The following is a 26,259-nucleotide window of genomic DNA, read 5'->3' on the forward strand; positions in this document are numbered from 1 at the left end:
CGCTGTTTTGCCGTTGTTACACTCCACAGTCCAACTTCCTAAATTGTGAAAGTTCAACGCCATGTTAATGTAAAAGAGTTTTAATGACCTGGAACATGCGCTTTATTGAAGCATGGGGACCCACAAAATTAGCCATCAAATTTTAGTACGCATAACACGAGTCTTCCTGCTTGCATAATGACATCACTTATTGTGGACATGTGCCATATTACCATTGAGCGTGGCGGCAGAACACAGATGTGCCATATTCAGGCAACAATTTATAGTCTTTCTACAAAATAAACAGATATCTTTTAAATTGATATAAATCCACATACTAGTTGAGAATGTCAAGGGAATGTCTGCACAGTAAGAACTGATTTGAATGGTTAACATTCCCTAAGTGAATTTCCAGGAAGTGGTAGTTACAGTAAGTAAATGCAAAAAAAAGACTTTGTTTATGCACATGTATCTTTTCTAAATGATTTATAACAGCAATAATTATTTCCAGAGGGAGCACTTCCTATACCTTAATGGCCAGCTGGGCTAAGAGCTGATGTTTTAAGGGTCTTTAGCTCCCGCAGTCACTTTGTTAACACGCAGACATGTTCTGTCCCTTTCCTGCTTTCTCTCTTTTTCTCCTTTTCTATTTTGTTCCTTCACTTAAAGAATGTGAGTTGTCTTCATGAAACATTGGTAGAATAGATATTATGCCGATAATTACATTTGAACATTCCTCGCTAATTGTTTTAAGATTCCTATTGCTGATTGAGTGAGTAGACCATCCACTGCAACATGCTGGCTGGTGCTAATAGTTGTGTCTAGCTGGAGGCAACTTCTGGCTGGAGGCAACTTTAGTTAATACACAGATCCTTTGTCATCACTAAATATGGAAAGGAGCAATATATCACTTCGACAGTCATTAGTTGTTGATGCCATTCACATGTTGATCAGCCTGAGTTACAGCTATTGCTTTTTCTGTCAATCACGATGTAGGGTTTATTTCCTCTTCAGAGGCATATCACATTTTAATCTCAACAGTAGTTTGACGAGCCCTCTATCAAATGTATTTTTCCTACTCTTTCCACCAATTTGGACAATAAATTAAGTATTTTGCAACATAAGGTATAGTCTACATCAACTATTTTTTCCACTAATCACACAACTTGCAGCCGCATCCCGATAAATTGCAGGAAATGCTAATACAACGTATAGCCATTCTTAAGAAAGACAAACATTGCTTCAGTTATCATCGCTACAATAAAACTTAGTGATAGGGGTTCAGAAGACCCGTCTCCAACCTTGGCGCCAGCCCCGATTACCACTGCATATCAATCCGCACAGAAGGATATAGCCCCAGCAAGTACTCTTACAGGAAAAACGGATTATAGTAACCAAGGTCTGTCCTAATTGGCTCTCAAAGTTTACCAGATGAAATTTAAATCTGATTATAAGCCCATTAAGCAGAAAAGAACAGACAATTTGAAAAAAAAAGCAAATACCTAAAGGAAGTAAAAAGATTATGTTGGACTGGGCCCTCTCTGCATAGTCACCCTTTGTCTTTTTGCCTTCTCATCTCCTGTTTTGCTTCTTTCGTTTTGCTGGCCTTAGGAGCCTTTGCACTTTACCACTACTAACCAGTGCTAAAGTGCTTGTGCTCCGCTCCCTAAAACATGGTAAAATTGGCTTACATCTACTTGGCATATTTAATATACCAAGAAGACACTAGTAATGTAGTATACCATATACGCAGGGCTTGTTAATTAAATGCTACTAGTTGGCCTGCAATACTTTTCTGTCACCCACTTAAGTAGCTACTTAAACATGTCCAAGACCTGCCATTGCAGCCTGTGAGCAATTTTAACCTGCTAATTTGATTTGGCAAAATAATCTTGTTTATTACATATAAGTCACGCATAAGGTAGGTTCTAAACAGCCCATATGACAGGATGCATTGTATTTAAAACGTTGCAAATGTACTTTTAATTTTTACATGTCCTGGTAGTGAAAAACTCACAAATTAGTTTTTCACCATTGTGAGGCCTAACTCTCCCATAGAATAGCATTGGGTTCTCTTACTCCCTTATTATATTTAATAAGTGGTAACTTTTGGTTGTGGGCAGGTAGACATCATGTTTGCTGTCTAATTAATTGCAATTTAAAATCCTCTTTATTGGTAAAGTTGGATTTTCAGTCACAATTCTGAAAATGCCATATTTAGAAAGTTGGCATTTTCTTGGCTTAACCATTTGGTGCCTGCTGTCTGTTTCCTGGATCACATGACTGGGGCTGTTCACATTTATCCTTTGTGTATTCCTCTCAGACAACCACATCATAGAGGCATTAGGTGTTGGCAGGATGGGTCCCCCAAGAGAGGATGGAGAGGGCGGAGCTGTGCACACCCCTATTTATACTCCAAATACTCTACCTCGGCACACACCCAAAGAACTTCACACTAGTCTATTGTGCCTGTAGAAAGACTGGGATCAAGGCAGGGATGCAGGGTATTCCAGACACTTCTATTGGGGGATCTCTGGAACTTTCTGCCACTTCAAAGGAGGCACAGATTTAAAAATAAGTGTTTTCACACACTTAAGTTCAGTTCTGGACCTACAGAAGGGCTGCTGTAGCAAGGGGACTGCCCTGCTGTCTGAAGACTGCCCTATCCCCTCAGAGGACTGCCTGCTATTTGAGACCTATTTTTCGTGAACCCAGAACTTCCAAAGTGACTCCAAGGGGTAGTTGGCTAACCTCCTAAGCAGAGCCTCTGGGACAGAAACGTCTCCAACCATCTTGAACACACACCAGGACCCAACCTGAGTGAGCCCTAACCCAAAGAGTGGTACCCTTCCAATCCTGGACCATAGGAAGTGGTGCTAAAGGTGTTGAGATGGCCCAAATCAAAAACTCTGGACAAAAGAATTGCTAAAAAGTGCTCTGAGAACCAAGATGAGGCAGAGATCTACTTGCTCACTGATCTGCCCAAGGTGCATCTCTGGACTCTCAGAGGACTGCCTTGCTGCCTGTGCCATGCTGTATACTTAGGAGGACTGCCCTTCTGTAGCAAGAGGACTGCCCTACTGTCTGAAGCCTGCCCTGTGCCCTCAGTGGACTCTGTACTGTTGGAAACCTTCTATTTTGCTTGAACCCAGAACTTCAAAAGTGACTCCAAGGGATAGTTGGCTAGCCTCCTAAGCAGAGCCTTGGGGACAGAAAAAGCTCTAACCATCTTGAACGCACACCGGGACCCAAATTGAGTGAGACCTAACCCAAAAAATGGTACCCCTCCAGTGCTGGAGCCTAGGAAGTGGTGCTAAAGATGATTTGATGGCCCAAATCCAAACCTCTACACATATTTTCTGCTAAAAAGTGTTCTGAGAACCAAGAGGAGACCAAGACCTACTTGCTCACTGATCTTCCCAAGGTGCATCTCTGGTTGGCGCTCTTCTCTGCAGCAGCAAATCCTGTTTAGTGGTTCCTCACAGAAGAGGTATCTGGTCTTGTGGAGCCCTTGTCGGCTACAGCAAGCAACTTTGTCCTATTGGAGATTTTCAGACTCCATGAAGAAGACTAATTCCTAATGTAGAAATCTGTGGGGGTCCACGTGACAACTCTGTTGTAATTTAGTAGCGATTAGGTTAAGCATTAGCAGAAGACATCTTGTATTTAGCAACTATTGTGAACATTTCGCAGAATCCATTTTGTATTCATGGCAGCTATTTTCTCTGCCACATGCTGCCATTTGCTCGCCATGTGCTCTGTCCTACCTTCCTGTTAACTTCTCTTGAAAATCTGTCTAGTGACAAGTTATATTTAGCATCTCCCACTTTGCACATGCCCAGTAAGATCTGCATCCGTTAGTAATTAGTAACAGACAGTAGTGTGTCAGCTAGTCCTTGAAAACTGTTAGCCCCTCCTACCTGTCGACTGTGCATTTCCATATGACCTTATATGTATATAAGTCTTGCTTCTATAATTGTACCACCTTCTTTTAGCCCTTGCTTGGGTATAAAAGGACCATGCTCTCTTAGTTCAGTGTGCTACTTCAAACATTACCGAAGGGTGCTGTTTGAACTGTAGTACCACCTCAAGAGGTTTAAGAAACTTTGTCTTTTATTTCAGTTTCTGTGCCAACTTCTTCCTATGTGGTCTGAGGACTTTGTGCAGAGAAGGGCAAATCCCTTGCACTAGTAGGCCTTGCTGAGGCTTACTTCGACAACTCCTCCTCCTCTAACACTGCTGACAGCTTTGCCCCACTGATCTTTAGCTTCTCAGACATTTTTCTTCAAATACATTTTCCTAGTCTAAGGATTAGGGAAGACTGGGTCTTATATGCTTAGTTTATCAAAAACACAATCCATCATGTCAGCCATTAACATTCAACTTTGCCCCTGTCTCGCACAACTAGATGTTCATGGTTTAATCTTTTAGGTGCAATTTTACACCTTCAACTTTAAAAATGAATAACTCTGTTTCTACTTTTTGGATTTTGGTAGTTTTGGTTTCAAATCATTTCTTAGTATTTACCCTATTTTACTATGCTAGTGTCGGATGTTTCTTGCATTGTGTTTTTACTTTTTTACTGTTTAAGTGCTGCATAAATGGTTTACACATGGCCTCCAAATTAAGCCCGACTACCAATCTACCAGAGGGTTAAGGACAGGTTAATTTGCTTGACATTTTGTGGTTCACCCTAGCAAGGATTTTGACTGTTTCTTGAGTAGGATTTCACCCCCTCAACCAACAATCCAATTCCTCACATTGCTGATCAATGGTGGTATCCAGTACTGGTGTTTGTGCAGTACCGTACAGTAAATATTGTGACAATAAAATCCCAAATTCTCTTTAGTTTTGATTTGCTAGTTTACTCCCTTTTCCCAAATGTTAGTTTTCCCCACCTCTTTTTTGCTACAGTGGAGATGGAGTTACCCAAGTTTGATGACCTCAATAACGCTGATCAACAAGAGCTCTGCAATGAAAGTGGGTTGAATACAGGAAATACAGTAAAAAAGGTGGACCTCCAGATAGCCCTCCATCCCTGATAGTAGTGCAAGAGGATACAGTCCAGCCCAGAAGAGCCATAACATGACAGTTCTGAGGCGGGAGAAGAGGACTTAGAGAAGGGGGAGGGTCTGGCAATGGACCCTGAGCTGCAGCAGCCTGAGGAGGAGGACAACTTAGTCACAGAAATGGAGCCCCTTTCCAAACCAAGGATCAGTGTGCTCTCACGCAACCTGCCCCCTGAGGAGGTAATGGACAGAAAGGATGAGAGAGCATTGAAGCTGCAGATGGCTAAACTTAAATGGAGGAAAAGAGTCTGGCTCTAGAGAAAGATAAGCTGGTAGGTCATGAGAGGAGTCTGAAGGATCTGTAACTGAAAGGCAATCAAGCAACAGGATTCATCAGCAGTGGTGATAGTAGTCTAGTGCCTTATGTATAGGTGAGGAACAGCAGACCCCAAGACCTTGTGCCTAGTTATGTGGTGGGGTTTGACACAGATAAATGTTTTTCTGCCTTATGAGATAGCTCTGAGGATGCAAAGGGTCCCAGAGGAGGATTGGGGATCTAGCCTTTCGAACACATGCTCCCAGGGAGGAGACCAGATGAAGAATACTCCCATGAAAGCCATTCCCTCCCCAAGTTTGAGCTGTCCCCCTAGAAGTATTTCATAGGTTCAGGGACAGCCAGAAACTTCCAAACCAGTCATGGGTGGATTCCTGAACTACTCCAACAAGGCACTAAATGGGTCGATGAGGGGCAGCAGGATGAATGATTTAATTGGGCTGTACAATCTGGTTTTGAGGGAGCACATGCCCAGTACTTATTTACAAAGTTACACCAACAGCTGGTTTATAATAAGCTCACTGAACCCTGGAAGCTTATAAAGGAGGCAGACCTTGATGTTGGCACCAGTGTGTCTAAGAAGGTACCTGGGAGTGACCGCAAGAAAGGTGATTCAGGTTCCCCAAGAGAGTGAGGGGGAGGCCAGGGGAGACACTGGCAAGCCCCAGAATAAGGTGGGGCATAGGGTTCCCATACCCCTTCTGAGAAATAGGGAGGGGGTTCTGGTGGGTGGTGGCTCAGTATGCCCCATTCCAAACCTGGTGCTTTGATTTTTCTCAGCTAGGACACAAGCAGGGAAAATTGTCTGTCCTAAGAAACCACCGGCTGATGGGTTCTCTACAGGGGTGCTCAATGTGGCCTTAAGGGTAAGTAGCCCCGCAGGTGGTAGAAAATGCCCTAGTCTCCCTTAGTTAGTATATAGACTTAGAGGGTGAGCCTGTGATTCTTGAGGGTGGGGGTCTTCACTTCCATCAGGTTACAGCCCTGTCACTGATCTATTGGGTACTGATGCCACAAGACTATGGTCGTGGAATGACCGGTTTCCCAATATCAGTACACCAGACAGATTTGTAGGGTAACTCAGGCCCAGGGGCAGGACCTTTTGTTCCTCATGGCTCTGGTATCCCTGGAATGGGATGGTTCAAAGGAGGGGCATAGTTAGTCCTAGATGCCCATTGCCAGCATTCTGGGGAATAGGTTGCCACCAGTACTGGAAGAGTTGGGAGGGGCGGCCACCCAGGTGTCCTGAAAGTGCAGGCTGTTGGGGGTACCACTCCCAGATAGAGGGGCAGGAATCCCAGATGGAGGTGTAGGGGGAAGAAAGGCTCACATATGACCATTGTTCAGCCCCAGAGTACAAACCCTAGTCTCAGGCTACCACCCTAGGACTGGTGGGAAGGAGAATGGATGAAGGATGTCTAACATCTGAGAAACCTCAAGGGTTAGAGAACCCTGGACGGCTTGGGGTCTGGATCTTGACACTGACAGCTGTCAGTGGCCTCTGTTGGTTGTTGTCCTTATGGGCAGAGATTTCCTTGGCAGAGTCTGATCAAAGGGGTAGAATGAGCCACATCACTTTGCTGGCCATGGTGGTGCTGTCTACTCACTGGGATGCACCTGTGAGCAAGTAAAGGTGCTTCACAGATGGGGTCCACAGGTAAGAAGAAGTGTTCCTTTTGTCAGTTCAGTGGCTCAGGAGAGTATAGGTAGACATATCCAACTGAGTTCTCCAACTGAGTTCAGAGGGCAGTAGAACTGGCCAGTACCTCTGCAGTAGAGGACCATTGTCCATGTTCTATTCCCCAAGTAGGGAAGCCCATCAAGGTATTGATTAGTCTCCCCTGGCATTTGGTTGGAGGGGAGTCATTTTGGACTGGACCCTCTCTGCAGTAAAGTCTCCAACTATCTTGAACCAGCACTTTGACCCAACTTGAGTGAGTCTTGACCCGCCCAGTGTTACCCCTCCACTCCTGGACACTTGGAAGTGGTGTTAAAGGTTTCCAGGTAGCCGAAATCCAAAACTCAGGACGTAAAAAATGTTCTGCTAAAAAGTGTTCTGATAACCAAGGGGGACCGGGACCTACGTGCTCACTGATCCACCCAAGATACATTCGTGGTTGGTCAGATTTTGTGGCAGCACCAGCTACATTCTTCTCTGCAGCAGCAAATCATGTTCAGCAGGTCCTTGTAGAAGGGGAATCGGGCCTTGTGGAGCCCTTGTCGTCTGCATCTTCGTCCCACTGGCGATGCTTAACATCCATAAAAATGCATCAGACATCATGAACATGTGCAAACCATTCAATATTAGCTGAAGCTCACTTACTGCCTTAGACAAGAGAAACTGCAATAATGATTCTCTGACCTGCCTTAGGTCTAGAGCTCGCCCCCCACGGCCGCAGCACCACCCTGCTGTCTCCTGCCCCTAACCCCCACCCACACTGCTGTTAGCGTGTTCGAGGCCCTCCTCCACCCGCAGGCATCCTCCTGCGCCTCATCCCTGGTGTCTAGTGGGCTCTTGTAAGCTTCACTTGACCCGTGTGCCGCTTTTCGCCGTCCTGTAAGTTGTTTTTCTAATTTTCAGCGCCTTGCCCCCTTGCGCGTCTGCCCCCGTTGTGCCCCTTCTGATTGTGCCGCTTTTCGCCATCCTGTAAGCGTTTTTTTCCAATTTTCAGCGCCTTGCCTCCTTGCGCTTCTGCCCCCGCTGTGCCCCTCTGATTGCTGTACCCTGATTGTAACTTGTGCCATAATTGTATTTTGTGCCTGTTGTTAAACTTTTTTCCTTACTGTTTTGTGCCTTTTTCCCTGTTTTTTTCGCCCCTTGAGCGCTCCCCCTTGCTGATCTCCCCTTGCCGCTGCCTCCCTGCGGCCCGCCCCCCTCGTGCCCCCATTCGCCGCTCCCTCCCGCCTCCCGCCTCCCGCCTCCCGCCTCCCAGCTGCTCCTCCCTCCCCCCTCCCTTCTTAATGGCTGGCGCTGCGCGTCGCGAGTGAGCGACCTCTGACCTGCCTTAGGTCTAGAGCTCGCCCCCCACGGCCGCAGCACCACCCTGCTGTCTCCTGCCCCTGACCCCCGCCCACGCTGCTGTTAGCGTGTTCGAGGCCCTCCTCCACCCGCAGGCATCCTCCTGCGCCTCATTCCTGGTGTCTAGTGGGCTCTTGTAAGCTTCACTTGACCCGTGTGCCGCTTTTCGCCATCCTGTAAGTTGTTTTTCTAATTCTCAGCGCCTTGCCCCCATGCGCGTCTGCCCCCGTTGTGCCCCTTCTGATTGTGCCGCTTTTTGCCGTCCTGTAAGTGTTTTTTTCCAAATTTCAGCACCTTGCCTCCTTGCGCTTCTGCCCCCGCTGTGCCCCTCTGATTGCTGTACCCCGATTGTAACTTGTGCCATAATTGTATTTTGTGCCTGTTGTTAAACTTTTTTCCTTACTGTTTTGTGCCTTTTTCCCTGTTTTTTTCGCCCCTTGGGCGCTCCCCTTGCTGATCTCCCCTTGCCGCTGCCTCCCTGCGGCCCGCCCCACTCGCGCCCCCATTCGCCGCTCCCTCCCGCCTCCCGCCTCCCGCCTCCCACCTCCCAGCTGCTCCTCCCTCCCCCCTCCCTTCTTAATGGCTGGCGCTGCGCGTCGCCAGTGAGCGACCTCTGACCTGCCTTAGGTCTAGAGCTCGCCCGCCACGGCCGCAGCACCACCCTGCTGTCTCCTGCCCCTGACCCCCGCCCACGCTGCTGTTAGCGTGTTCGAGGCCCTCCTCCACCCGCAGGCATCCTCCTGCGCCTCATTCGTGGTGTCTAGTGGGCTCTTGTAAGCTTCACTTGACCCGTGTGCCGCTTTTCGCAGTCCTGTAAGTTGTTTTTCTAATTCTCAGCGCCTTGCCCCCATGCGCGTCTGCCCCCGTTGTGCCCCTTCTGATTGTGCCGCTTTTTGCCGTCCTGTAAGTGTTTTTTTCCAAATTTCAGCGCCTTGCCTCCTTGCGCTTCTGCCCCTGCTGTGCCCCTCTGATTGCTGTACCCCGATTGTAACTTGTGCCATAATTGTATTTTGTGCCTGTTGTTAAACTTTTTTCCTTACTGTTTTGTGCTTTTTTCCCTGTTTTTTTCGCCCCTTGGGCGCTCCCCCTTGCTGATCTCCCCTTGCCGCTGCCTCCCTGCGGCCCGCCCCCCTCGCGCCCCCATTCGCCGCTCCCTCCCGCCTCCCTCCTCCCGCCTCCCAGCTGCTCCTCCCTGCCTCCTCCTCCCTTCCCCCTCCCCCCTCCCTTCCTAATGGCTGGCGCTGCGCGTCCGCACAGCGGGCGCGCCGATGGCGCGCCGGAGGCGTGCCAGAGGCAAGCCCGTCTGCGCCCGTCCGCGCCTGGACCGCGCCCAGCGCCACCCCCCCTGGTCCGCACGCCCCCGCACCCCCAGCCTTCGCTACTCGGCCAGCGAACTCCTCGCCCTCAACCTTGGCTCCTCCACAGAATGCTTCCAGGCCACCCCGAAGCACACCAAAGGACCTTTTTCCTGCCGCACCTGCAACTTCACCTGCAACTGAACAACGAAGCCAGCAACAACCAACACAAACCACCTGCACTGCATCCTCCTCAACACACGCTCCGCACGAAAGCACGCCATTGAGCTCTGGGACCTGCTCAACACCGCCGCCCCAGACGTAGCCTTCCTAACCGAAACCTGGTGGAACGACTCCTCAGCCCCAGACATCGCCATCGCCATCCCTGACGGCTACAAGATCACCAGAAGAGATCGCACCAACGGAATCGGCGGAGGAATAGCCATTGCCCACAAATCTACACTCAAGATCCACACCCACACGGACGACACCCTCAAGACTGCCGAACACCTCCACTTCCAGATTCACACGGACCCCAACACTACCCTCAGAGGAACCCTCATATACCATCCTCCAGGACCAAGAGCCCCCTTCAGCGACACCATCTCCGACCTCGCAAGCACACCCGCCCTCGCCTCTTCAGACTACATCCTCCTGGGAGACCTCAACTTCCACCTGGAGAACAACAATGACGCCAACACCGCATCTCTGACCACCAACCTCTCCAACCTCGGACTCCGTCAACTGGTCAACACACCCACCCACATCGCCGGCCACACTCTGGACCCACTCTTCACTGAAAGCAACCACATCTCATTCAACCACACCTCCGAACTCCACTAGACCGACCACCACTGTGTCCACTTCACGTTCAAGAAAAACACCTAACACCACCGCACCCCTCTACCGCCTCACCGCCGCTGGGGAAAAGTCACCGAAGATCAACTAGCCAGCACCCTCGCCAAAAACCCACCACCCGACCCCACCGACCCGGACTCCGCCGCTATCAACCTCCAACAATGGATCCTCAACTGCGCCAACATCCTAGCACCACTCAAGAGACCCACCGTCAACCAAGAAAAGAAAAAACCAGCCTGGTTCACAGATGAACTGACCACCTCCAAACGCACCTGCCAGAAACTCAAGAAAAAATGGATCCTCGAGCGCACACCCGACAACCTTGCTACCCTCAAGGAAGCCAACCACGAACACCACCAACGGATCCGACGCGCCAAACGCTCCCACTTCACAGAACGCCTTAACAACAACGCTCACAACTGCAAGGAACTCTTCTGCATCGTGAAGGAACTCTCCAACCCCAACGCCAACGTCAACGACGTCCCTCCATCCCAGAAACTCTGCGACGACCTCTCCACCTTCTTCTACCAGAAAATCGCAGCCATCCACGACAGCTTCAACACCACACCTCTGCCAGACCCCACCCCCAACAACTCCTCCCACGCCGACCGCATCACCACCTGGACCCAAGTAGACGACGCCGAAACCCTAAAGACCATGAACTCCATCCACTCAGGATCTCCCTCTGACCCCTGCCCACATAACGTTTTCAACAAAGCCGACGTCACCATCGCCCCCAAACTCCGCAAGATCATCAACCTTTCCTTCAACACCGCTACCTTCCCGGACAGCTGGAAGCACGCAGAAATCCAACCCCTCCTCAAGAAACCTAAGGCTGACCTCAACAACCTCAAAAACTTCCATCCGATCTCCCTCCTCCCTTTCCAAGCGAAAGTCATCGAGAAGATCGTCAACGCACAGCTCTCCCACTAACTCGAAGACAACTCCATCCTAGACCCTTCCCAATCCGGTTTCAGATGCAACCACAGCACAGAGACTGCACTCCTCGCCGCCACAGATGACATCAGACAACAAATGGACAACGGTGAAACCTCAGCCCTCATCCTCCTAGACCTCTCCGCTGCCTTCGACACGGTCTGCCACCGCACCCTACTAAATCACCTCCACGAATCCGGTATCCAAGACAAAGCCCTCAACTGGATCTCCTCTTTTCTCTCCGACAGAACCCAGAGAGTCCGACTCTCACCCTTCCGCTCCGAAGCCACCAACCTCATCTGCGGCGTCCCCCAAGGCTCCTCACTAAGCCCAACGCTGTTCAACATTTACATGGCCCCCCTCGCACAACTGGCCCGCCAGCACAACCTCAGCATCCTCTCCTACGCCGACGACACCCACCTCATCCTCTCCCTGACCAAAGATCCTCTCACCGCCAAAGCCAACCTCCACGAGGGACTAAAATCCATCGCCGAATGGATGAGCAACAGCCGCCTGAAACTTAACTCCGACAAGACGGAAGTCCTCATCCTCGGTCGCACCCCCTCGGCCTGAAACGACTCTTGGTGGCCCACCGCCCTGGGCCCCCCACCCACCCCAGCCAGCCACGCACGAAACCTCGGCTTCATCCTCGACTCCGCTCTCACCATGTCCAAACAGGTCAACGCTGTCTCCTCTTCCTGTTTTAACACCCTCTGCATGCTCCGCAGGATCTTCAAGTGGATTCCAACAGGAACCAGAAAGATGGTGACCCAAGCCCTCGTCAGTAGCAGACTCGACTACGGCAAAGCACTCTACACAGGCATCCCAACAAAAGACATCAAACGACTTCAACGCATCCAGAACGCATCCGCCCGCCTGATCCTCGACATACCCCGCCGATGTCACATCTCCCACCACCTGAAGGACCTCCACTGGCTCCCCGTGGACAAGAGGATCACCTTTAAACTCCTCACCCACGCACACAAGGCACTACACGACACCGGACCCACCTACCTGAACACCAGACTCAACTTCTACGTTCCCTCACGCCAACTACGCTCTGCCAACCTTGCCCTCGCCATCGTCCCCCGAATCCAGCGCAAGACCTCTGGCGGCAGATCCTTCTCCTACCTCGCCGCCAAGACCTGGAACTCACTCCCGACCTCACTACGCCAGACCCAGGACCTCAAGACATGGCTCTTCGAACGATAGCAGCTACCCACCCCCCCTCCACCCCCCCCAAGCGCCTCGAAACCCTAACGGGTACATAGCGCGCTTTATAAATTTAATGATTGATTGATTGATTGATTGATTCTCAAGAACCAATTCTCTGCCAGGCTCCCGTAGCACGAATCAGTGACAGGACAGCACCTGGGAACATACATCAACATCAACTCTTGGGCCCTGCCATAAGGCACAGGTAACTTTCTGGAAGGAGAATTACCCAATTGTATACTTATTTTCTCTCCAGATTATAGGTTCGGAGAATAAGTGGACATTCTAAACAAATGTACCATAATTTTTCTCCTTCAACAAATTCCAGCTTTATCATCCCTCATCTCCCAAAACATTTTAAGCATACGGTTCAGTCAAAGCCCACTCAATTCTCAAAAAGAGGCCACAAAGGTAACCTGGAAAACCATGGAAATGCCATACCAGGTGTATAACTATAACAAAGAATTTTCCAGTTGGGGGATCGCCTTACCTAAAAAAGGAGAGGGAACACTGCCTGTCAGTACTATCCGTTTAACCTAAAATAGGTCCAGCAAAAGAGCCTACACATAGTGTTCTAAAAGGAACGTCAAGATCCAGCGTCCCTACATTAAGAAAATTGTGATAGTTTGCAATACAGTAACTGAAGGCAATCAACATTACTATTATGCCACTACAAACTCTCTAAACAACATGGAAGAAGGTTGGAGTTGGCTCCCCTTCATATTGGGGAGAGGTCCAAATCAACGTTCCTAGCCTACAAGTAGAGTAACTGCCAGAAAGGTCTAGGCCACAGGTAAAGCTTTTTACAGTTCTAACCTGGGATGTGGCAGGCCTAAAAAACAGTGTTATTAAATCAAGATGCATAAGCTTTTTTTTTAAAAATGGGACATCATCTGTTTTCAGGCGACATGGGGGAAACCCCAAGTTTTATTGACATTTTTCAAGTGCTTGGCACTCCAGCCACTTCGCAAAGCATATACAGCACGCCATCAGGAGACATGTCAATTTGCATTTCAACCAGTATAAAAGGTATTGCTAAACCTTTAAATACGACCAGTCCTTTCTTTCAAGCTGTTATAATTGAAAATCCACAAATCAGTGCATTATATACTGTTGATTAATGTATATTTAAAGATTCACAACAAAGATCATAAATCCGTAGTTATGCACCTCTCAGACGAGCTTGAGATTCTTGTTAGTAAATTCCCTAATCTAGAGGTGTTTATAACTGGCAAATTCAAACTTGTATTGCTCTGTCAAGATCTTTGCTACTAGTTTGTCACTGTGTTCTTTGATGCTATGCAGTAAATGTCCTGCAGCCACCAAGATTATGCATCACTCAAGCTGTGGAGGCTCAATTCTACATTATACCTACCTATCTCAATTACTTTTTAGCCATTGTCAGGATTTTTCTGTTTTACAAGTGATATGCAAATGATCATTTCCCCACCTTGACAAGGTTAAACCTTGATTTACCAAGAGCTAATAACTTAGTCTATCTCAATTATGGCTCAGCAGACAGTAAATTAAGGATTATAAAATGGACATTAAGTAATGAGGAGAAACAATCCATTTGGAAAACATCTAACAATATCAGTTTACTTAAGGAGAAGATATTGGGGATGGCAGCACTAGGGAACATGTTAACACTCCTGACAGGATTGATCTTATCCCTGCAAAAAGCATTATCAAAGGACTACAACGTACAACTACATAATAGCCCTTCACTGACTGTAAAAATAAAAATGGTTCACTATAGAATTTAAGAAGACAAAAAGACAGCTCTCAACATTAACTAGAAATCTAAGGAAAGGAATAGTGATACTTCAAAGAAAGTGCCTAGAGAATCTGAATTTCATTAAAGACACAAAGGCTAGCATTATGATTTAATCTTTTAATGCTACTCCACGCTGCGGCACTTCAAAGAATACATTACATCACATATCATTACCAATCCAGGACATGTAAATAGTCCTTTCATGGAATCATCTTCCTCTTTTAAATGTAAATCCTTGTACTTTTTCAAACACAAGTTCTCGCCCTTGTATATTTTCCTTCTTTTCAAATATGAATTCTTATCCACTGTATAATGAATTATCATTGATTGTTCTCTGAAACAAGAAAAGTTGTTAAGTATTATCCCAAACCAAACCCTATCCAAATTATATATACTTGAAATGATCTGTGTAACCACCTTCAAAATAATTTCTTTTTCAATTTAATTTCAAAGCAAACTATACACATACATCCCTATTTCTTGAAAGGGGTGTAGAGGGCAGAATAATGCTAGCCTCAGTGTCTTTAATGAAATTTAGGTTCTTTCGGCACTTTGGCCCATATTTATTCTCGGTTTGGGTCAATTCAGCGCAAAGCTATCTCCATATTTATACTTTGGCGCTAGACATGTCTAGCGCCAATGTTATGTTTACGTCATTTTCTGGATGTGAAAACCTACCTTGTGTCAATGAGCTGCAAGGTAGGCGTTCCCTTCCAGAAAATGACGATATGGCCTTAGCGTCATATTTATCCCCACATGCTAAAATCTAGCACAGGGGGATGGGGTCCTTAAATAATGGCGCTAAGCTTGCTTAGCGCCATTATTTATCGCCTGGGTCAGGGCAGGCGTTAGGGGACCTATTGGCCTTTTTCCATGGACCATGGAAAGAGCCCACAGGTGTTCTTCCCTGGTCCCATGGACACCCTCACCCACACCAGAGGGACACCACAGGATGGGGCACCCATCCTAGGTAAGTCCCGGTAAATACAATTTTTGTTTTCACCTGCTCAGGGGCCCTGACTTGGGGCTCCCTGCATAGCACTGGCCCCAATGGCCATACCCAGGGGACAAATGTCCCCTGGGCATGGCCATTGGGGTGGTGGGCATGGCACCTGTCTTTACTAAGACAGGAGCCATGTCCATGGGCATTGTGCACCAGGAAATGGCGTTACACTGCTTAGAGGCATTTTATTTGCCTCTAAACAGTGTAGCGCCATTATTCGACGCGCAAGCTCCGAGTTCCCCTACGCCTCCCCCACCCGGTTAGCATCCTTTACAAGGATGCTAACAGGGCATTAGCGCTGGCTAGCACCAATCCATAAATATGGCTCCCGGCCGGCATCTAGGAATCGCGCTATACTTTTACACGCAAAACTGCGCTGACGCAGTTTTGCGTGTAAAAGTATAAATATGGACCTTTATTTGGAGAAGCGCTACTTCATTACACGACCGGAGGCTATCATTATGCATCTTGGTAGCCCTGTAATGCCACATTTGCCATATGTTCAACTGGTTTGCAATAATGTTTTACAAAAACAGAAGCATTCAACCAATCAGCTACCTTTATAATGTCTCCTAATCTCCGATCTTTCCGAAGTGCTTGGCTAGCATATTGTTCCTCTCATAGAACAAGCTTAAAACCTTTGTAAATCAACACCTGCTTGGTGCATGGTTCATTTAGGTCATCTTGCAATAGTAGCTGAAGTAACACCTTTGTATGGTTTCACAAATTAAATCATTAATTGCTTTACCACATCAGGTCTAAATTCTTCAATTTTGAAATCATATTGCAAAGTTTCTTTTATGCTTCAAAGTTTGGAAAAAAATAGTTGCAGACATGCCCTTAGTTCTTTTAGTATATTAAACGTTACCCCAGGAAGATCATAAAACCTGTTACTCACCTCTGTGGCATGATATTAAACATAACAGAGATTCTAACTTCATAGTCAATCTTTTCAACTCCAAATATCTTTTATTTGGCTATGTGGTCAACAAAGATAATACCATATTGACATCCCACAAAATCTCAAATCTTGCAACAGGTGGTTTCCTCAATCTAATACTTTTTAGCACTCTACAAGCCAATACATTCTTACCCACATTTTTACTATCAATCTGACTGTGTCTAGCAGACATGCCGATCTTCAGATATGTATTGTTCTGTAGCTAAGACTTCTTTCAAATTGTTCCACTAGGAAATTAACCAATTCTACTATAGGTGCTTCCATGGGATCCAAACTCCTTTCCAAACACTAACAAACGCTAACAAACCAAGTTTCCAAATTCCTTTATATCAACACTGAGTACCTGGTGCCCAGGATTCTTCAAATAACTCCTCTTGTTTTCCCAAAAGACCTGAAAAATTGAAGATCTCCAGACACTTTGCAGACAAGATGGTTCAAAATCCCTGTCAGTACTAAAGGAGGTTCTTCTCCATCTACATCTTTCAACAGTCCTTCTCTCACAGGTAGAAAAAATGGTAGTTCGCTTGGGAGTTCCAAAAGCAATCGAAACCACACCTGAAACACCCAAAACAGGATTACCAACACTAGAAGTAATCTCTCTTCCCTTCTGCAAAACTCTCTGAATCATAGCAAAGGGGGGAACTGCATAGGCTCTTTTTCCTTTCCAGTTCTCTAGAAATGCATCCACAGCTAATGCAGTGTAATATCTCTCTACCTGATATGTCAACCTGCCCCAAAGATATCTACTTCTAGAAGTCCCCATACCAAATCTATCTTCCTGAAACACTACTGATTCAATTTTCAATCGCTGAAATCCTTCTAAAATCTTGAATTCCAATCTGCAGTTAAATGTTTCTTCCCAGGCAAATATTCTGCCCTCAAACAGTTCTTGTGTTCCAAAAAAAATATCCAAATCTCCTTTGCTGATTCCAATAGACCACAAGACATTGAGCATCCCAAAAAATATATATAAGCTACTGCAGAAACATTTTCCATCTTCAAAAGTGCTGCACTGTCTTTCAACATTTTCCTGAAACTCATGAGTGCATAAAGTCCTGCTGTCAACTCTAAACACCCTATGTGTTGTTCTCTCTCCACACATGACCACAATCCAGCAGTCTCCTGCACACCCAAGCGTGCACCCCAACTAGATAGATTTGCGTCCGATTCGAGCACAAAATCTAGAATGCAACCAAAAATCACTTGTCCATTCTAAGCGTCTACATATTCTAACCACCATCTTGACTCCATCTTGACTAATCTTGCCTCCATACTGGTACCCTGCTCGTAGAGCCTTCACTCCCTTAAGAGTACAATAATGTAATGGACCTGGGAAAACTGCTTGAATTTAAGAAGAAAACAGGCCTATTGGTCTGGTCAACTCCCTTAAGGTTCAAAATTCTTTCTTCAATACATATCGGATGTCCTTTCTCATTTTGTCACCTTCTCCACTGGCAACAATAAAACCACATTTAGAGTGCCTATCAGAAAACCTAAAAATTCCAAAGAACGAGTTGAAGTGAAGACTGACTTCTCACAATTTAACCGGGGCTCTCCAATAATCTCTTTCCCAACTTCAATTCTTCTAGAATCTGCTTCAGACACTGAGACAATATCAAGACATGGTCCAAATAAATGATCACCCGAATACCTCATTCTCTCAGGAAAATTACCACTGCCTTCATTACCGTGGTGAAACACCATGGTGTAGAAGACAGACCAAATGGGAGGCAACGAAACTGATATATTTGATTTTTCCATACGAACTCAAGGTATGGCAGACTGCTTTTTGCTATGGGCATTGTAAAGTAAGCATCTTTCAGATCCAACTTTACCAACCAGTCGTTCTTCAACAGCATGTACATTAAAAGATGGACACCCTCTATCTTGAAATGTCTGTACACCACAACTGTGTTCCAGTCTCTTCGGTCTGTCACAGTTCTCCATCCCTTGTCCATTTCCTCTACCAAAAATAAATTCCTCACAAAAACTGTGTTTTCCTTGTTCACCTCTACAATTGCACTTTTTTCTAACATATTGTTTATGTCTTCCTCCACCACACTTTGCTGCTCTCTGCTCAAAACTAACTCTTGTGCTAGGTTGTACTGAATAGGTATTTTTCAATAAATTCTATTCTGAAACACTGAATAGTCTCCAATACCCATTAGTTTTGCAGTATTGTCGCCCATACTTTGGAGAAATATCTTAGGTGACCATCTACTCTTCCTTGGAAAAAAACTAAATAAATTGCTGTACTCACCTTGGAACACAGTTGAATCTTGTCTACAAGCCTTATTTCCTCTTCCTCCTTGATAGCGTCCTCTCTGAGGATAGAAGGATGCTTCTGCCCTAGCTTGGTAGCCTATTCCAGTTCCTCTTTGCCTATAATTGTGGTAATTGTAGTAAGACTTCTGAAATCCTTGGTTAACAGAAAGTCTCCTTCTGCCAGCCCAGCCAAAAACACTTCCACTAAACACTTTCTTCATATTGTTTTGAGACTTATCTAAGGCAGTGGACATGGCAATTTACTTTTGTAGACTCTTAAGTATGTCCTCACCAAATAATAATCCCTTTGGAATTTCATAGCTTCTTTACCCACTAAGACACCTAACTTAGTGTTAATATTCATCAATACAGCTTTCCGCCATTCTGCATCAATGTCAGTGTTAGCACTGCCTGAAAACACAAAAGCTCTCTGCCTCCATCCTCTTAATAGATCCAGGTCTAATTGAAAGGCCTTTATATTTGCCTCCTCTGTCATATCAATTATTCATGCTACAGCCCTACCACATCAAGAAGCTTGATCTGGCACTGCTTTAAGGACCTCTCAAGTCCTTTATGGGTGTCTCTGTTCATTTTTAACTAGAAAATGTACTTACCCCGGATCGAGATTTGGAGTGAGGAAGAACTTACCTTCAGTAACAAGGCTCAAATATTCTGTTTTTAAAATGCTTCTCACTTCTTTCTCTCGTGGATATCTAATCCATTTCTTAATAAAGTTTCCCATATGCTCTAAAGACCACCAGTCGGCACTTCTAGCATGATTTATGTTCTAACGTGAAAACATCTCCTCCCCTAAAGGGTTTTTAATACCGTCTTTTGAAGTGAAAGGTAAAGCTTTCTTTCCAAAAAGATCATCTCCTCCATCATCATCTTGTTGTAGATCTAAGAGATGTTTCTCTATGAACTCATCACCCCTTTCATGTAGTCATCATCCTCGCCCCCTTTCATGTAGTCATCATTCAAAAACTCATCATTCTGAGTATCAATGTCTTTTGTGCCGCTAAGGACATCCTTCTTCATAGACTGCATGCCGCTTAGGATACCTCTCTTTTTAAAGGTGCTATTTAAAGGGTTTCAGCCCTTGTTCAATATGTTTAAGTTCCTCTTCTTTTGCCCGTTTTTAACATTATTTTCAGATTCTTCCTCTGATAAGGTCCAATATTCATTATCTGAACCTGTTTTCCTTTTTCTCTTCTCTAAAATCTTGTCAATGCCCTCCTGAATACAACTTTTCATTTCATGTTGTATCAATTTTCTTATTATCTCCTCACTCACTTTCCCCTCGGGATGACATTTAAATCTTTTCTCTTTGCAGGCATTCTAACTTACTATCTCCTACCTGATATAAAATCTTTTACATGTATTTATATATATATATATATATATATATATATATATATATATATATATATATATATATATATACATATGCCCTTATTTTCCTTAATAATCCTCAAGAATCAAAATCTCAAAACTCTCCTGACCTTAAAACCTTTCCTACCGCTGTGTGAGCTCAGAGTAACTGTCAACTCTGCCATATGCATTATAGACAAAGGATGAGCTGAGATGCCATAGGAAGGCTTGTTTGCTGCTGCTTCTTGACCGCAGAGCACCCAGCAAGTGCCACACATGGCAGAGGGTCAGAGATGCCTAAACACTGCAGACAGCAGGCTCATGAGCAGTAGAGAGAACGGCTTGCTCACCACACTGAGGCCTGATTGGCTTTAAAGGATACACGTACCAGCAGGAGATTAGCTGCCGTTTAAGCTCCCACCAGCGCTGTAGCGAATATTTATTAAAATTCACAAGATGCCAAAATAATCACAAATACAGCAAATCTCTTTTAATTACATTGCTACTTTTTTTTTAACTTTCATGCTAAAACATTTTTCCTTTAAACAATCAATATAATACTGTGGACAATGTACACACATACCTTGCTCTTTCCATAAATTGGAAATCATCAACAAGCTATTATTCAAACTACAATAATCACTCCAAAATGTATATATGAAAAGAGCTACTTATCTGTATCTGTAAGAGAAAGATGATTTCATAACGAGCCTACTAATATGTGGAGGAAAGTTCTAGTTGTCGATTGTTAATGTATTGTGCTGTAATATGTTCTTTAAAGTGCTGCAGCATGGAGAAGAATTAAAAGACTGATGCATAATGATAGCCTCCAGTCTTGTAATGAAATCATGGACCCTCTCTCAGCAGGACTCCTTCATAAATTGAGGACCATATTCATGGTAAAGTGTCACAGTGCAGCAAGTCACCTTGCAGTGCTGCACTGTGTCATTGGGAAAGGGCAGGAATGCGCTGTATTTGAGGCATATGGTGCATTCCTGTCCTTTGCCCCTGTGCTGGCACACAATACTCTGTCTAGCGCCAATGAAGACACCTTTACACCATGGTGCAAGGGTGCCTGCGTTGCATGCAGGAATGTTTCTGTGGAGGAAGGGGCACCTTCCTGCACAAAAACAATACTTATAGGCATATGCCTCTGTCCCCTGGGCATGGTCATTGGGCACAGTGGCATGTGGCCCAAATTAGGCTCCCCTATGCCACTTATAAAAAAAAAAAAAATACTTACCTCAACTTACCTGTACTTACCTGGGATGGGTACCCCCATCCATGGGTGTCCTCCAGGGGTGGGAGAGGGTGGCAGGGGGTGAGACCATGGAAGTGAGCCCACAGGTCCCTTAACGCCTGCTCTCACCCAGGCATTAAAAAACGGCACACATCAGGGTGTGCACCATTTTTTAAGGCCTGCCCCCTTCTGTGCGTCAAAATGAAGCAGGAGTATAAATAAGGCGCACAGGCCTTAAAATCTTTTTTTGGGCGGGAATGCCTACCTTGCATGTCATTAATGCAAGGCAGTTTCCCGCATCCAAAAAATGATGCACACAGAGGAATTTTGATGTCCGCGGGCTAGGGCGTCAAAGTTTAAATATGGTGCACGGTTTGTACGGAATGCGCGTCAAAACTTTTGATGCACATTCGGCACAAACAGAGCATAAATATGCCCCTGCATGCTCTAAATACTTGGGCATTTGGCTTACAGAAAAGGGTACAATAAGAAAACAATTTTCTAAAATAAGACATAAAGGAACTACGGTATCACTGGCTCTGTGAAGGCCCAACGCAAAACTTTATAGTCCTTCAGCAAGTGCTATTCTGAGAGTAACAAGAGCAAAACTCATGCCATTAATATCCTACGCTCCTCAATGCTCTGCACAACATTTTACACCAACATTGCAATTAATACAATGTAATGTGTTTCCAAATCCCTTTTATGCACCCAAGAGCTCCCCAACATCACAATTCCGTTTGGACTTTGGCCTAGTCCATCAAGACCTTTATGCAGAGTGAATTTCCTGGCATACTATTTCCCGGTAAACAAAGCGAAGAAAGCAACTAAAGTAAGTCATCAGGCCAGTTTTTGCACGATTGTTTGCCACCGAATCCATGGACTACTGACTTAAAAAAAAAAAACTGTTAAGAATCAGGAGCCACATTCAATCTAGGATGGCAATCTCCCTTGTGCAGCTTTTTAATCTGCCTTAAAATCACAAAAAATGCTAGTTAGCTTGTCCTCAGCACTCTAAACCTGGCCAAAATCAGATACCTACACTAGATGCGTACAGCGCTATGATTGCCCAGCGACATTTAATACGGATAATGTGTAATTCAGGAAGATTCTCCAGCATACGCATGTGGTTCTTGCTATCTCCAATAAAAGGATTGAGGCTGCCCTGGCACAATCACTCGTTTTTGAACTATAGGTGCAGGTTGACTACGAAAAAGAAGCCATCCTGCATATTGTTTGTTGCTGCCATGGGATGAAAAGAGTGAGGCACCTCTTACTTAAGCAGATTTTTCTTACGAACAAAATTCGACTACGCAAAGAAGCTCTAAAGTACTGCCTTAACTCTCAGGGCATTCAGGACCTTTGTTGAGCTGACAAATGTTTAAGGAAAGGAGCCAGGAAACTCATCCCTTCTTGTCTACAGTACAGCCAATACATCTAACATTCTTGCAATTGCAGAATCAAAATTAATTTGAATAAGGTTTTATTTGTGTTGGCTGCCTATATGAAATTTCAATGTAGTCAGGGAACTATTTTACACTAAATAGTTGTTTCATTTCAGTTGGTTAGTCCGAAATAAGCTTTATATGGTAAAATCATTTTGTATGCCTTTATGCAGTTGCAGAGTGAGTATGAAGTTAGATATGGTTTATTCTTGACGGCTGCTCACGTGTAATTTTTATTCTAGATCATAAAGTATCCATGGTATTGCCTTATATCAAAGCAATATCTCGTTTTAAAGTCTGCTGATTTGAACTACATTTTAGTGTGGCAATAATTGTATTTGTGATTTTATGTAAGATTTTAATTAATCAAACATATCAAACTTATACTTATTTTACCACCTTGCCACTAAGGATGTGCAAAATTGTAAGATTTTGCTCTTTGCATAATACCTGTAAATTTTGCGAGCATTAAATACTTTTCAGGAATCACATATTGGTAATCATGTTCATGAAAATGGTATGCAAATTATGCCCTTACTTTAAAAGGCATTATGGACTACATTTACTTTTTGATGAGCAACTCTCTGGCTCTTCCCTACAATATTTCCATCACCTTTCTGAGCAGTTCATGGACATCTTGTGCAACTTGTCTGGGATCATGTAGCAATCTATAATGATTTTGAGAGAGGATTCCCATTGCAATACTGATTTGTTATTAGTAAATGTGTCTCACCATGTTGTGTCCCATGTTGTGTCCCAGTATTTCTGAGGTAAGTTTCTTTTTTTTACAATGGTGTCCAATCTTGTCATAAATTCATATGGTTCATATGGTTCAATTTTTGTTGTTCATTTGAATTTGTGATCAATGCATACATTTGTGAAACTAGTTACTTAAAAGCTTAAATGATGTAATATATTTCTAGATATGTGATTTCTTCACTGTGGCTGCCATTTTATTATACAAGTGCAGTACCCAATGCCTCATCTGATAACATTTAACATTCTTCTATCCAAAATGATTTTTCTTACATCCATAAAATGTTTGTATTTGGTTTCTGTCATACAGGTATGCAGTTTCCCTTCTCTCCTTCTCTCTATGCAATAAGCAAATCTCCTGTTACTGCTGGTGTAAAGTCTGGGTTGTAATGGATGGGGATCACTGGGGATAGAAAGGACAGCAATCCTTTCATAATGGCTATTGTGTCCATAATGCCTAAAGCTATGCTTATCACTTGACTAAAATAAAATATTTTTAGTTGGTTCCTTTACATTTGCTGTATTATGTCTGTTAGAAATGGGGTCTTTGGCTGGCAGTCAGGTTACTCCCTGTCCAAGCAAGGACCCTCACTCTAGTCAGGGTAAGTCAACACAATCCAAAATATCCTGTGCCCACCCTCTGGTAGCTCGGCATTGAGCAGTCAGGCTTAACTTAGAAGGCAATGTGTAAAGTATTTGTGCACTAAATCATACAATAACACAATATAGCAGCACAAAAATACACCACACAGTGTTTGGAAAAATATATAATACTTATCTGGATATTTGCAGGTCAAAATGGTAAAAGATGCAATAAGAAATTGTAGAGATATCACTGAAAAGTGATATGAAGTGTCTTAAGTCTTTAAAAAGCAAACAAAGGGGGTTATTCTAACTTTGGAGGAGTGTTAATCCGTCCCAAAAGTGACAGTAAAGTGACGGATATACCACCAGCCGTATTACGAGTTCCATAGGATATAATGGACTCGTAATACGGCTGGTGGTAAATCCGTCACTTTTCCGTCACTTTTGGGACGGATTAACACCTCCTCCAAAGTTAGAATAACCCCCAAAGTCTCTTTCAAGCACAAAGTACCTGGTATGGAGTAAAAAAATCTCTGCAGAGGGCCACAGAGGAGGAGATGCGTGGAAAATGGTGTATGCGTCGGTTTCGCCCCTTCACACACGGACTTGCGTCGTTATTTTTCACGCGGGGAAGACGTTGCGTCGATTTCCAGCACGCGGACAGTCTCCTCTGTAGGTCGCAGGGTTTTCAGATGCCCCGGGGTCTGTGAGTGGAATCCTGGGCTTGTTGTCCGGCTGTGCGTCGGTCCGGTGGGCTGTGCGTGGAATATTCTCCCTCACGGCAGGCGCCACGTCGATTTCCTCTTTGGAAGTCGGGCGGCGTTGTCCAGGCGGGCCATGCGTCGAAGTTCCAGTCGCACCGCAAGCGCCACGTCGATCTTTTCCTTGCGAAGTCGAGCGGCGGCGTCCCGGGTCGGCGTGCGGGGAATTTTTCACTGCGGAGCAAGCTGTGCGTTGAATTTTTCGCCGCAGAAGGAGTCCAGTTGAAAGAGAGAAGTCTTTTTGGTCCTGAGACTACAGGGAACAGGAGGCAAGCTCTATCCAAGCCCTTGGAGAGCACATCCGCAGCAAGGCAAAAGTTCAGCAAGGCAGCAGGGCAACAGCAAGGCAGCAGTTCTCTGTAGAAAGCAGTCAGGTGAGTCCTTTGGGCAGCCAGGCAGTTCTTCTTGGCAGGATGCAGGTTCTGGTCCAGGTTTCTTCTCCAGCAAGTGTCTGAGGTGGTAAGTCAGAGGCCCTGTTTTATACCCAAATGTGTCTTTGAAGTGGGGGAGACTTCAAAGAGTGGCTTAGAAGTGCACCAGGTCCCCTTTCAGTTCAATCCTGTCTGCCAGGGTCCCAGTAGGGGGTGTGGCAGTCCTTTGTGTGAGGGCAGGCCCTCCACCCTCCCAGCCAAGGAAGACCCATTCAAAATGCAGATGTATGCAAGTGAGGCTGAGTACCCTGTGTTTGGGGTGTGTCTGAGTGAATGCACAAGGAGCTGTCAACTAAACCCAGCCAGACGTGGATTGTAAGGCACAGAAAGATTTAAGTGCAAAGAAATGCTCACTTTCTAAAAGTGGCATTTCTAGAATAGTAATATTAAATCCAAATTCACCAGTCAGCAGGATTTTGTATTACCATTCTGGCCATACTAAAAATCACCTTCCAACTCCTTTCAGAACAGCAGCTACCACTTCAATAATGTATGAGGGCAGCCCCAATGTTGGCCTATGAAGGGAGCAGGCCTCACAGTAGTGTAAAAACGAATTTAGGAGTTTTACACTACCAGGACACGTAAACTACACAGGTACATGTCCTGCCTTTTACCCACACAGCACCCTGCTCTAGGGGTTACCTAGGGCATACATTAGAGGTGACTTATATGTAGAGAAAGGGGAGGTTTAGGCTTGGCAAGTACTTTTAAATGCCAAGTCGAAGTGGCAGTGAAACTGCACACACAGGTCTTGCAGTGGCAGGCCTGAGACAAGGTAAAGGGGCTACTTGAGTGGGTGGCACAACCAGTGCTGCAGGCCCACTAGTAGCATTTAATCTACAGGCCCTAGGCACATACAGTGCACATTACTAGGGACTTATAAGTAAATTAAATAGTCCAATTGGGTATAACCCCAAGTTACCATGTTTAAAGGGAGAGAGCATATGCACTTTAGCACTGGTTAGCAGTAGTAAAGTGTGCAGAGTCTAAAAGCCAGCAAAAACAGTTTCCAAAAAGTG

The sequence above is a fragment of the Pleurodeles waltl genome, chromosome 1_2 (genome assembly GCF_031143425.1).
Source record: "Pleurodeles waltl isolate 20211129_DDA chromosome 1_2, aPleWal1.hap1.20221129, whole genome shotgun sequence".
In the NCBI taxonomy this organism is placed as follows: domain Eukaryota; kingdom Metazoa; phylum Chordata; class Amphibia; order Caudata; family Salamandridae; genus Pleurodeles; species Pleurodeles waltl.